We start from the raw sequence: 14,763 nt of genomic DNA on the forward strand, positions 1-14,763 counted from the left end.
TATGTAGTGTCCTTCTTTGTCTCTTGTAATAGTCTTTATTTTAAAGTCTATTTTGTCTGATATGAGAATTGCTACTCCAGCTTTCTTTTGATTTCCATTTGCATGGAATATCTTTTTCCATCCCCTCACTTTCAGTCTGTATGTGTCCCTAGGTCTGAAGTGGTCTCTTGTAGACAGCATATGTATGGGTCTTGGTTTTGTATCCATTCAGCCAGTCTATGTCTTTTGGTTGGAGCTTTTAATCCATTTACATTTAAGGTAATTATCGATATGTATGTTCCTATTACCATTTTCTTAATTGTTTTGGCTTTGTTTTTGTAGGTCTTTTCCTTCTCTTGTATTTCCTGCCTAGGGAAGTTCCTTTAGCATTTGCTGTAAAGATGGCTTGGTGGTGCTGAATTCTCTTAACTTTTGCTTAGCGTAAAAGTTTTAATTTCTCCTTCAAATCGGAATGAGATCCTTGCTGGGTAATCTTGGTTGTAGGTTTTTCCTTTCCATCACTTTAAATATGTCCTGCCACTCCCTTCTGTCTTGCAGAGTTTCTGCTGAAAAATCAGCTGTTAACCTTATAGGAATTCCCTTGTATGTTATTTGTTGCTTTTCCCTTGCTGCTTTTAATATTTTTTCTTTGTATTCAATTTTTGATAGTTTGATTAATATGTGTCTTGGTGTATTTCTCTTTGGGTTTATCCTGTATGGTATTCTCTGTGCTTCCTGGACTTGATTGACTATTTCCTTTCGCACGTTAGGGAAGTTTTCCACTATAATCTCTTCGAATATTTTCTCAGACTCTTTCTTTTTCTCTTCTTCTTCTGGGACCCCTATAATTCGAATGTTGGTGCGTTTAAGGTTGTCCCAGAGGTCTCTGAGACGGTCCTCAATTCTTTGCAGTCTTTTTCTTTATTCTGTTCCCTGGCAGTTATTTCCACCATTTTATCTTCCAGCTCACTTATACGTTACGTTCTTCTGCCTCAGTTATTCTGCTATTGATTCCTTCTGGAGTATTGTTAATTTCAGTAACTGTGTTCTTCATCACTGTTTGTTTGCTCTTTAGTTCTTCTAGGTCCTTATTAAATGTTTCTTGTATTTTCTCCATTCTGTTTCCGAGATTTTGGATCATCTTTACTATCATTACTCTGAACTCTTTTTCAGGTGGTTGCCTATTTCGTCTTCAGTTATTTGGTCTTGTAGGTTTTTACCTTGCTCCTTCATGTGTAACGTATTTTTTTGTCTTTTTTTTTTTTTTTTGATGGGTGGTGCTGTAGTCCTGTCTTACTGGTTGTTTGGCCTGAGACGTCCTGCACTGGAGTTTGCGGGCAATGGGATAGACCTCGGTCTTGGTGCTGAGATGAGGACCTCCAGGAGGCCTCACTCCAATTGATATCCCCTGGGGTCTGAGATTCTCTGTTAGTCCAGCGGTTTGGACTTGGAGCTCCCACCACAGGAGCTCAGGCCCGACCTCCGGCCTGGGAACCAAGGTCCCGCAAGCCAGTCGCTGGGGGTTCCTCCCGTCCCCTTAGGTGTCCGTGGTCCCCCACCGGTGCCTAGTAGGTGCTCTAGTTGTGAGGAGACACAGATTCCGCATCCTCCTAGTATGCCATCTTGACTCCACCCTCTATACCTTAATTCTTAAGCTGGGAAAAAAATCCTTCACTTACTGATACTATTGTAATATACAATAAAAATCAGTATCTAGAAATAATGAAACAAAAAAGACCTACCTAATACAAGACCAAACTCCTTATTATTAGATTAAATGAATATAAAGTTTCTTTTGTCAAACTGTAAATTTCTAAACACCCATTCTCAAGTTCTGAACTTACTGCATCACAGACTGTGAAACAGAGGTTTGCAGACCTGTCCCAGTCTGCAGACTGCACTCTGAGTAGCACAGTTGTAGAGGATGTTTGTTGACAGTCTTCTTGGAATCCATTTCCACTTCCTAACAGCAACCCAGTCTCTTGGGATTAATTTCCTCCCCACTGTATACAGTCTGGCAGGACAACTGGCTCACACAATTGCAGAGGCTTGGTGAGTCTAAGATGTGATGGAGGAGACCTACAGCCTGGAGACAGAGGAAAGAGTCTCAGTTCTGATCCAAAGGCAGTCTGCTGGAAGAACTCCCTCTTGTTCAGCAAAGATCAGCCTTTTGTTCTATTTAAGCCTTCAGCTGACTGAATGGGACCCACCTACATTATGGAGTGTGATCTGCTTTACTCAAAGTCCATGAAATTAAATGTAAATCTCCTCCAAAAGCACTTTCACAGAAACAATCAGAATAATGTTTAACCAAATATCTGGATATAATGGTCCAGCCAAGGTGACACATAAAATTAACCATCACAGGTGGGTTTTAAGCTTAATTTATAGATGAAGCAATTGAGGCTCAGAGAGATGAAGCAGCATGCCCAAGGAGGTGGCACAGCCAAGGTGGAATCCACAGTCCATGTCTTCTCATGATGTTTTGTGCGGAGTCTATAGGACCTAGATGGGTGAATCGGATATTTTAAACCAGAAAGAGGGCTGGGAATGGCATATGCCTCTGTATCCTCCATGATAATCGCAGTGCCTTGCTGTAGGAATGCTTAATGTATACTTCAGGGGTCAGTGGGTGGGTGAGTGGGTGGGTGGGTAGATGGATGGATGGGTAAATGAATGAATGAAATAAAAAATCATCGCTCTGGTAATTATGGGTACCAAATGGAACTGATTCCTGATATTTCTTCACATCTGGCTTGGCTCTCGAAGTGGGCTGTTCAAAACAGAAACCATTAGGCATATGTGCCTATTAAAGTGAAAATGTTTAATTAATTAATATTAAAGCAAATAAAAATTCAGTTTCTCCATTGCACTAGCCACATTTCACATGCTCCATAGCCACACGTGGTGAGCAGCTACATGTTGGACAGCACAGTTATGGAGGATCCCACCATCACAGGAATTTCCACTGGACAGTGCTACTCTAGAGAGATGCTGGTCCTTATACCTTGGAGATGAATTAGGAGAAACCATGTAACTTTAAGCCCAGCCAACCTGCCCCTGGCCAAGGCCTTTCTTACACAACCCAGACCTGTGGGGACCTGGCCCCCTGGTGCCAGTTCCTGCCTCACGGAGGCTGGGGAAGTGCTGGCTCCTCTGGATCTCTCTACGGCCAGAGGTGCCATTGACATTTGGCTCTTTCAAATTACAAACATCTAACAAGCTCCACATGCACAAGTCATAGATTTAAAGTCCTGTCAATATGGACACCAGGGCCCAAAATGAAACACTTGGCATTCAATTTGACTAAAATGTTCAACTCACAATTTATTGGTTCAATAAAATGTAAATGCTAACAGCCAGTTTTTAGGTTGAAGCCTCTGTTCATGTGTATGTGTGTGTATGAAGGTGTAAATACAGGTTTTCAAGACAAAGCTAAGAGCAGAGTTAAAAACTGGTCTTCCAAAGAGAGCTTTAGTGATTATGATTGTTTTTAATGGACGCAAAATGTGATCCATGAGAAATGTATTGCCACACAAAACCCTCTTCAGAGTTGAGTGATAAAATAAAATTACCGATAAACCATAATGCCTATAAAGAGTGAAGCCATGCTGGCAGTAGAGATTAGAACGATCAGAAAATAAGAGCCGGGCTTCCCTGGTGGCGCAGTGGTTGAGAGTCCGCCTGCTGATGCAGGGCACATGGGTTCGTGCCCAGGTCCGGGAAGATCCCATATGCTGCGGAGCGGCTGGGCCCGTGAGCCATGGCCGATGAGCCTGCACGTCCGCAGCCTGTGCCCCGCAACGGGAGAGGCCACAACAGTGAGAGGCCCGCATACCAAAAAAAAAAAAGAAAATAAGAGCCTTCCCAAAGGCTGTGACCTCATCTCCCAGTGCTTGCTTCTGGAAGGGCTGGCCAGAACGCGCCAAGCTGCAAAAGACTGGTCTTCATGAAAAGTGAAACATGGCGAGCACTGGAGCTGAGAAGGGGGGTTAGAAAGCAATAACAGTTATATTAAATGTTTGACTCAAGCACGACAGTTGAAAACAAAACAAAACTCGCCTCTCCCAATCAACAGGAATCATAAAAAATACTCTGACTCTCTGACACCAATGTCACCACTCCCTCTCCTGTTTAAGATGTAAACATGGGAAGGGGGAATAAATTTATTTTTCCTTATTCCTCTCACTAACTACCACCAGAAAAGCCCAAACTTGCTATATAAAACTGACTCCAAAAGGTAGAGAGAAAGCAAAAATGTTAGGGAGCTCATGACCCGAGGAACAAAATGCGGGTAAGTTTCCTGGGTTGTCTTTTGCCTCATGTATCTCAGACTGGGAGCTGAAGAAGTTAGCAACCCAGAAACACCAGCGGATGTGAACCCAAACAACAACAAAGGCCAGCTCTCTTTAGCCAAAGGACCAGGAAAAGGGCAGCCTAGTAAGACAGAAAACTTTTAGGCAATAACTGCCCTATTCCAACCAAACACCACAGAATAAATATGGCCCTACCCCAACCCATGCCAACAAAGGTTGAGGGGAGACTAGACTTTCACCCTCTGGAGGTTGTAATGCGGTGCAAAGCACGGAAGCAGGACTTTCATTCCTGCTGAATGATTACAAATCCCACCCTCACTCTTAGACATAGAGACCACGTGGAGAGCCTGGACCTCCACCTTAGCCAGCACTATTGAGGCATCCCACCATCCTCCATGAGGGATGGCAAAGGAGACCTAGTGGAGAGTCAGGATGTGCATCGTGACCATTGTCACTAGCAGTTACAAGGCTACTCATGCTGTCAGTGAAGACCATGTGTGGAGCAGTAATAAGGCATTCCTACATCCTTTCCCAGCCAGGGAGGTATAAGGTGGGTTGTCTCAGCTCCCACACCTTCCTGCAGTTACAAGAAGAGCCCTTGGGTGTCAACAGAGGTACAGTGCAGAAGGCAGGATTTCCACCTGCTAATAATGAGGTGCTTTCTCCCCTTTGCCTGCTGGAATGGCAGCAGACAAAGCCAGCTAAAACAGAAGGTCTGAATAAGATTCAGAATCTTACAGCACAGTACCCAAAATGCCCAGGCTTCAATAAAAAATCACTCATCATACCAAGAACCAGGAAGACCACAAACTGATGAGAAAAGACAATCAACAGATGCCAACAACACTGAGATGACAGAGCTGTTTGAACTGTCTGATGAAGATGTTAAAGCAGCCGTCATCAAACGTTTCAACCAGCAATTATGAACATACTTGAAACCAATGAAAAAATAGATTCTCCGCAAAGAAATAGAAAGACTCGCTAAAGAAATAGAAAATTTTTTAAAAAGCCAAATGGAAATTTTAGAACCCTATATGTCCTTTAAACTGTGTTATAACCATAATATGGAATATTACTTAGCAATAAAAAAGGAATATACTATTGATACATGCAGCAACCTGAATGAATCTCCATAGAATTATGCTGAATGGCAAAAGTCAATCCTCAAAGGTTACATACTATATATTTCCATTTATATAACATTCTTGAAATGAAAAAAAAATGTAAATGAAGGACAGATTAGTGGTTGCCAAAGGTTAAGGAAGGGGTGAGGGTAGAAGGGAAGTGGGTGTGGCTATAAAAGGACAACTTGAGGGATCCTGGTGGTGATAGAAATGTTCTTTACAATTGTCTCCCCTTACCTGAGGGGGATACATTCCAAGACCCCCCAGGAGATGCCTGAAACCATGGACAGTAACTATGTTTTTTCATATACATACAGTTTAATTTATAAATTAAGCACAGTAAGAGACTAACAACAATAACTAATAATAAAATAGAACAATTATAACAATATACTGTAATAAAAGTTATTTGAATGTGGTCTCTCTCTCTCTCTCTCTCTCTCTCTCTCTCTCTCTCAAAATACCTTATTATACAAATTTAATGCCTTTCCCATCTTAAGTAAGTGCTTATCATGTACTGTGGTCATAATTTTGCAGTTTGAGACGGGACAGCAAAACTAAAACAAATTTCTTTTTCTCTTCACAATTTCACAGATAGAAGATTTGCTCTTACCATAGATCTTAGCAACCTCAGTATGTGATTGTTTTTCTGTCCTTATCAAGTTGAGAACTTTCATCTTTTCTCTTAAAGGAAGCACTTTATGGCTATTCTTTGGCACATCCGAATTGCCAGCATCACTATGCTTGGGCTTTGGGGCCACTGTTAAGTAAAATAAGGTGACTTGAACACAAGCACCTGTGTTATCACACAGTTGATCTGATAACCAAAATGGCTGCTAAGTGACTAAGGGGTAGATATGCTGGACAAAGGGGTGATTCAAATCCCGAGCGGGACAGACCAGGGTGGTGTGAGATTTCACCATATGACTCAGAATGGCACACAATTTAAAACTGATGAATTGATTATTTCTGGAATTTCCCATCTAATATTTTTGGACTGAGGTTGACCATAGGTAACTGAAACCTCAGAAAGCAAAAACATGGATAAGAGGGGCAGTATTGTATCTTGAAGCTAGACTACTTTCTTACACCATGCACAAAAATTAACTCCACATGAATTAAAGACTCGAATGTATGACCTGAAACCATAAAACTCCTAGAAGAAAACACAAGCAGTAAGCTCCTGACATCTGCTTTTGGATGTGACTCCAAAAACAAAGGCAGCAAATGCAAAAATAAACAAGTGGGAGGGACTACATCAAACTAAAAAGCTTCTGCACAACAAAGGAAACCATCAACAAAACGAAAAGACAACCGACTGAGAGAAAATATTTGTAAATCATATATCTGATGAGTCAATATCCAAAATACATAAAGAACTCATACAACTCAATAGCAAAAAAAATAATAATAATACAATTTAAAAATGAGCAGAGGATCTGAATAGACATTTTTTCAAAGAAGACAGACAAATGTCCAACAGGTACATGAAAAGATGCTCCATGTCACTAATCACTAGAGAAATTCAAATCAAAGCCACAATGAAATATCACCTCACACCTGTTAGAATGCTATATTATTATCAAAAAGACAAGTAATAATAAGTGTTGGCAAGGATGTGGAGGAAAGGGAACCCTTGTGCACTGTTGGTGGGAATGTAAGTTGGTGCAGCTACTATGGAGAACAGTATGGAGTTTCCTCGAAAAATTAAAAATAGAACTACCATACAATCCAGCAATTCCATTTCTGGGTATTTATCCAAAGAAAAGGAACACACTAACTCAAAAAGATATATGCATCCCCATGTTCACTGCAGCTCTATTTATCATAGCCAAGATATGGAAACAGCTTAAGTGTCCATCGATGGATGAATGGGTAAAGATGTGGTGTATACATACAATAGAATATTATTCAGCCATTAAAAAAAAATGGAATCCTGCCATTTGCCACATCATGGATGGACCTTGAGGGCATTAAGCTAAGTGAAATCAGTCAGATAATAGAGACAAATACTATATGATCTCACTTATATGTGGGATCAAAAAACAAAAACAGGGCTTCCCTGGTGGCGCAGTGGTTGAGAGTCCGCCTGCCAATGCAGGGGACACGGGTTCGTGCCCCCGTCCGGGAAGATCCCACATGCCGCGGAGTGGCTAGGCCCGTGAGCCATGGCCGCTGAGCCTGTGCGTCCGGAGCCTGTGCTCCGCAACAGGAGAGGCCACAACAGTGAGAGGCGTGCGTACCGCAAAAAAAAAAAAACAACAAATGAACAAAATGATCGTATATACGGAGAACAGATTGGTGGTTGCCAGAGATGGAGGATGGTTGGTGGGTGAAATGGGTAAACGGAGTCAAAAGATACAAACTTCCACTTGTAAAATCTATGAGTCATGGGGATATAATAATGTGCAGCATGGTGACTATAGTTAATAATACTGTGTTGCATATTTGAAAGCTGCTAAAAGAGTAGATCTGAAAAGTCCTCATCACAAGAAAAAAAATTGTAACTAAGTATGTGTTGTTAACTAGAACATATTGTGGTGATCATTTCACAATATATACAAATATCAAATCATGTTGTACACCTGAAACTTACATAGTGTTAAATGTCAATGATACCTCAAAAAAGAAAAGTTCTGTATCTTGGCTGTATCAGCGCCAATATCCTAGTTCCTAGTTGTGGTACTGAACTATAGTTTTACGAGATGATACCACTGGGAGATATCTCTGTATTATTATAACTGTAGGTAAATCTATAATTATCTCAACATTAAAATTTTAATTTAAAAAATGTTAAATAGTGCAGCTTCTAACGTAAACAATTTCATAAATTATGACCAAATATCTAGTGATTTTGGATCCATTTGCCACCCTCCAATCTCATACTCATTAATGTACAATATTTAGTGTTATAATATTGTATTAACTGAAATGGAGTACAAAATTCATTCTCAATTCAAGGAAACACAGCTCCAGTGCGTAGACAAAGGACAGAGAGGAAGGCCTAAAAAAAAAAAACGGCTGCACTCTTTTCTAGATATTCATTGCAACGTAATACTTACAATTCCTTAACCATAAAAAGAGCTTGATCTTTAAATGCATTAATCCAAAAGCATTCTATACCTAACATGTGCCTAAGTTTATATTTGTTTCATTTAATATTTCAAACCCTTTGAGAACAGGGGACCTTGACTAGACAATCACTAAGTGTCCCCCCACCTCCACCCTCAGCTCTAACATTTGTGACCCCAGGTCCCCCTCCCACTGTCATCTCAGAACAAACTGTTATGAATAGAATAGTACCTTCTGACCAGAGCAAAATAACACCATTATTCTGTCATTAACAGATAATGCCTGTTCCTTTCAATCAATATACTGATGTAGTTAGTACCGCAAAAAGCCTACCAGAGACACAGATAGATTACTGGGCAATGAGAAGGTAAGAATTATTTGGAAATTACCATTTCTCTTTTTACTCATCTCCATACGGAGAACAGATTGGTGGTTGCCAGAGATGGAGGATGGTTGGTGGGTGAAATGGGTAAACGGAGTCAAAAGATACAAACTTCCACTTGTAAAATCTATAAGTCATGGGGATATAATAATGTGCAGCATGGTGACTATAGTTAATAATACTGTGTTGCATATTTGAAAGCTGCTAAAAGAGTAGATCTGAAAAGTCCTCATCACAAGAAAAAAAATTGTAACTAAGTATGTGTTGTTAACTAGAACATATTGTGGTGATCATTTCACAATATATACAAATATCAAATCATGTTGTACACCTGAAACTTACATAGTGTTAAATGTCAATGATACCTCAAAAAAGAAAAGTTCTGTATCTTGGCTGTATCAGCGCCAATATCCTAGTTCCTAGTTGTGGTACTGAACTATAGTTTTACGAGATGATACCACTGGGAGATATCTCTGTATTATTATAACTGTAGGTAAATCTATAATTATCTCAACATTAAAATTTTAATTTAAAAAATGTTAAATAGTGCAGCTTCTAACGTAAACAATTTCATAAATTATGACCAAATATCTAGTGATTTTGGATCCATTTGCCACCCTCCAATCTCATACTCATTAATGTACAATATTTAGTGTTATAATATTGTATTAACTGAAATGGAGTACAAAATTCATTCTCAATTCAAGGAAACACAGCTCCAGTGCGTAGACAAAGGACAGAGAGGAAGGCCTAAAAAAAAAAAACAGCTGCACTTCTTTTCTAGATATTCATTGCAACGTAATACTTACAATTCCTTAACCATAAAAAGAGCTTGATCTTTAAATGCATTAATCCAAAAGCATTCTATACCTAACATGTGCCTAAGTTTATATTTGTTTCATTTAATATTTCAAACCCTTTGAGAACAGGGGACCTTGACTAGACAATCACTAAGTGTCCCCCCACCTCCACCCTCAGCTCTAACATTTGTGACCCCAGGTCCCCCTCCCACTGTCATCTTAGAACAAACTGTTATGAATAGAATAGTACCTTCTGACCAGAGCAAAATAACACCATTATTCTGTCATTAACAGATAATGCCTGTTCCTTTCAATCAATATACTGATGTAGTTAGTACCGCAAAAAGCCTACCAGAGACACAGATAGATTACTGGGCAATGAGAAGGTAAGAATTATTTGGAAATTACCATTTCTCTTTTTACTCATCTCCTGCTGCCTGGAACCAATCTGTGTGTCGTATTTGGGGGGAAAAAAAAAAAACCAATGATCGGCCACAGAAATTGTTTTCCCATGCTCTGGCAACTTTACATAAAACCTAGAGATGAAGAATAATGTTTTCTAAAAGAGCATGTGCTTTCTTGAAAATCCCTTTGGAAATATTACCAAAACAGCTGCCTCAAAATCAGCTGCAATTAAGAAGAGTGAGAACTCACGTCGTGTTGTTCAAGCCCTGCCATAAGCATCATGACTTTGGAATTGGGATCCCATCCTAACCATCCCCAAATCCAAATTTCTCTGTGGGGAGAGAGGGGTGAAATTGGTGTTACATCTTATGAAGAGAGATCATTTATAAACTATCTTCAAAGATTCCTTACAAGATATAACAGCCCTTACTCAACATGGCTTTTGGATGAATTAAGTGTAAATAAATATTTAAATAGCTATTAAGTTTCCATTCAAGTTCATACACATGGGTTTAATACTAATAATTAAAGAAGGAAAGCTGGCAAACCACACATCGAATTTAGCCAAACCCAAAATGCTTGAAAAATAAGTCAAGACTTTCGGAAAACACTACTGGCTTTGCTCATCCCTAGTGACAAGAAAATGAGAAACTGAAACTAACTCCATTTAAGTATACTCTCTGCTCCCAACATATGCTAGAGTTCATTGCCACCAAGCAGCCCCGTCGGCTGGCTCGGCAGTACCACTAACAAAGCATGTGTCTCCACATGCCTCCCATTCTGTCAGGGCTCCAAGCTCTTTGCCCCTCCACCTCCAACCAGGCGACACATTCAGGCAGAAGTCTTACTTGCTTTTAATTCTTATTTTCTTATCTCTAGTTCTTGAAGGGTACATCAGCCCACATTTTGAGGTCAAAATGATTACCATCAAGCCTCTAGAACCCTAGGTTTGTACCCATCCTGACAGGGAGTCAGTCCCTTTGGTGACATTACAAGACTGATTATAATTACGTGGTAAGACTGATGCTCCATAACTGCTATTAAATCAACATAGCAGAGCAGACAAGGAGGGATGCTGCAGACATGCCACGTATTGCTAGGTGAAAATGTAGCGGGCAGGACGGATGTCGTCGACCCTTATCAACTGTTAACCAGACTTGCTTCTGACAGAATTAACACAATTTCAAATACTTGATATCTGTATAGAGCTCCACAATTCATAAAATATTCTTCTCCACGCGATGTCTTCTAATCTTCATAATAACCCTCTGAGTGAAGTCTTGCCATCCCCAGACAAAGAGACCATGACTCGGAGAGTCAGTGGCTAGGAAGGCACTGTCAGGACCTGATTCCAGGGATTCTCTGTCCAAGTTCAATGTTCTGTCCACGATACTACTGCTGAAACAGGGCAGAGGCATTCAGAAGATGCCAAAGCTGGTAGGTTACCCTCAAGCAAACCCAACACTTTAAACACAGAATTTATACAAACTTAAAAGACCTCATGCTCTCCTGGGACTCTGGTTCTCAGATTCAAATGGCTAAGCCCATATCTCAGCATTACCATGAATTTGTTGGTCTTTTAACTCTTAGACTATGTGGACCACAATGTTTTTATATGAACAACTTAGAATCTCCTAAATGTTTAACTTTATTTTCCACCATAAAAGATCCTAAACACCCCATAGATATCAAAGCCATCTCTGACAAAATGTCTGCCAAAATGTTTGAAGGAATTATGGTACTCAGTTAGTGAGAGTTTATTGCATTTTTTACAGACAGAATAAAAAGAAATAACTATCTGAAGTTTTGAAGAATTTATACAGTATTTTCCTTCATTAGTCAAAAGATATTACCTAGTCTTTGAATTCACCTGGCCAAATAAATTGACATGCCACTATCCATCTGTATTTTATGTTTCATGACGATTTGAATACAAGACTATAGTTCATTAAAGAAAAGTATTTTGTTTCATTTTAACCAATAAAACAGTTTCCTAGAAGTCATTTGAATGAGGAATACTTGAACATAATCTTTATCAAAAAGCCAAACCAGCTGATTTTATGGATATCAAAACCAGGCTTGTATGTAAAATTTATAAAAATATTCTTAATTGCCCCTCACTCTTGCATACTTTGGAAATATTTTATTGAAACTAGAAAGCCAAGTAGTGAAAAACAAGCAGACCTACAGCTACTATAAGTTCTGACCCAAACAAAAGCAGTCAGATCAGCAAACCTCATGAGAAAACAAGCTCTGGTGAAATTTTCAGCCCATTAATCTATTTCTTTGACAGAGTAATAGACCCAGTAGATTGAAGAGAAGTCGGCAACATAATATATCTTGATTGAAGAAAGGTTTTTTGATTTCATCTCATACAGCAGAGTCTAACTAATTAGAAAAATATTTAGAACACGAAACTACCTGGTAGGTGCCCAGCTAATTGGAGGATTACGGCCAAGAAGTGTCTATGAACAGATGATGTCAGCAAAATAAAGATGTTTTACATTTGAACCTGCAGCATGAGAATTGCATATGGCAGCTCTCTCGCTAGGTTGGAGAACACCACTCCATTTAGTAGAGAAACCAGCCCCTTGCACTGGGGCACCCAGGGTGGTGACACATAGCCTTTCTGCCCTTGAGAGATTACCTGGGAAACAGTCAGAAGGGGAGGAGGAGGAAGTGGGAGTGAACAGGAGAGATGGAGTGAGGAAAGAGAGAAAATGCACGCAAGAAAAGAGTTACTTAGAAGGAAAAAAATGAAAAAGGATGAAAGGCTCTTTAGGTCATAGTGAGGGATAAGTTAAATTCAAGTCAATGTTATATCTAGAAGGGACTCTTAAAACGTCACCTGCCTCAGTCGTTAAATGCCAGTTTTTACCAGTCTTTGGTGAAATGGAAAAAAAATAAAATAAAGATACCATATTAAGTTTTTCATGGAGTTGTTTTAATTGAACATAATGGCTGACCTTTATTGTTAAACTTCTCTCTCTCACACACACACACACACACACACACACACACACACACACACACACGTGGTGGTCACAATAGGGGATACCTTGATCCTTTTTTAATGCCCTTACTTGGAAAAAAGAAATGTTGATAATTCTATGTCAGTCTTCAAAATCATTTTAGATATTTTATTGGTCAGTGAAATCCAAGAGTCTGGAAGTCACTAACCTAGTCCATCCTTTTGTCCTTTTCACTAAGTAAATAAGTCTCAGTATCCAGGTCCATTCACTTTGAAAGCTCCCTGGCAACTCAGATAAAATGCAGTCAGTCTCCAAATGTTCCGGCCAGCCGGTCCAAGGTTTACCCAGTGCCAAGCCGCTCACTCGCCTGGTGCTTTTAACTGAATTGACAGGGAAGGTGGTGTCAGGCAGGCACATTCTGGGTATGTCAGGAGCCCAGGCTCTCACACATAAGTCAGAAGGAAGGACATTAACTCATATCCCTGTATCAGAAACCAACACATTAAAACAAGGAGAGGCCGGGACCAAAGAGGAAACAGCAGGAAATGATTATTTAGGATTAAGATGCTCGTTTCTAGACATGTGCAGTAAAATACTGCCTGGATCAATTTTATTTGCCTTCTTTGATGAAGACCAATTAACTTAAACCAACTGTTAGAACAACTGCCAGTTATGGACATTAATGCCACATAACCCAAAATACTCACCCTGGAGGCTTCTTGATTAAAACATTTTAAAACCCTTTTGATAATTAAGAATTCCTACAATAATTAAATTCATGAGGAATTACACTTTGGTGGGTCCTAAACTAATTATTATAGAAACTTCAAACAGAAAATTCCTGCCCAGTTCTCCCCTCCAACCTCCCCAAGGAAGGTGCCTCCACTTCCAGACCTTTGGGTCAAACCAAACAGTGAAGAGAAGTGCTAACCAGGGGGGAAGTGCCTTCCGAGGAGTTCAGAACACTTAGCACCAAATGACTGTATTTCTCCAGTGCTACAGGAGCGGAGAGGTGCCCTAACAGGAGAAAGGAGAGAAAAACTATTTAATCCAAGCTGTCTTAGGTCACATTCAGGCAGAATCACCCTGCTAGACCCCTTAACATGTACATGTGTGTAGACACATACACACATGCACTTAATTACATTCCTTTTGTCTTCTCATTTCCCTTATAAAAGCCTCTGCCCCACCCAAAACACACTGAACTACATGTATACATATATAGCTGCCAATCACCCACATGGACGGTGCAGTTAGCAGGTGTGCACAATACATTGCTACACTGGGTCATCCAGTAACAAGGTATCACTAAGAAGCAAAGAGCATATACCCAATATCTTGTAATAACCTATAATAGAATGCAATCAGCAAAAAATCCAAATCCCTATGCTGTACACCTGAAACTAACACAATATTGTAAATCAACTATACTTCAATTTAAAAAAAAAGAAGTAGGGACTTCCCTGGTGACACAGTGGTTACGAATCTGCCTGCCAATGCAGGGGACACGGGTTCAAGCCCAGGTCCGGGAAGATCTCACACGCCACGGAGCAACTAAGCCCGTGCACCACAACTACTGAGCCTGCGCTCTAGAGCCAGCGAGCCACAACTACTGAGCCCACGTGCCACAACTACTGAAGCCTGAGAGCCTAGAGCCCATGCTCCACAACAAGAGAAGCCACTGCAATGAGAAGCCCGTGCACCGCAACAAAG

Source organism: Physeter macrocephalus, chromosome 8 (genome assembly GCF_002837175.3).
Source record: "Physeter macrocephalus isolate SW-GA chromosome 8, ASM283717v5, whole genome shotgun sequence".
Taxonomy (NCBI): domain Eukaryota; kingdom Metazoa; phylum Chordata; class Mammalia; order Artiodactyla; family Physeteridae; genus Physeter; species Physeter macrocephalus.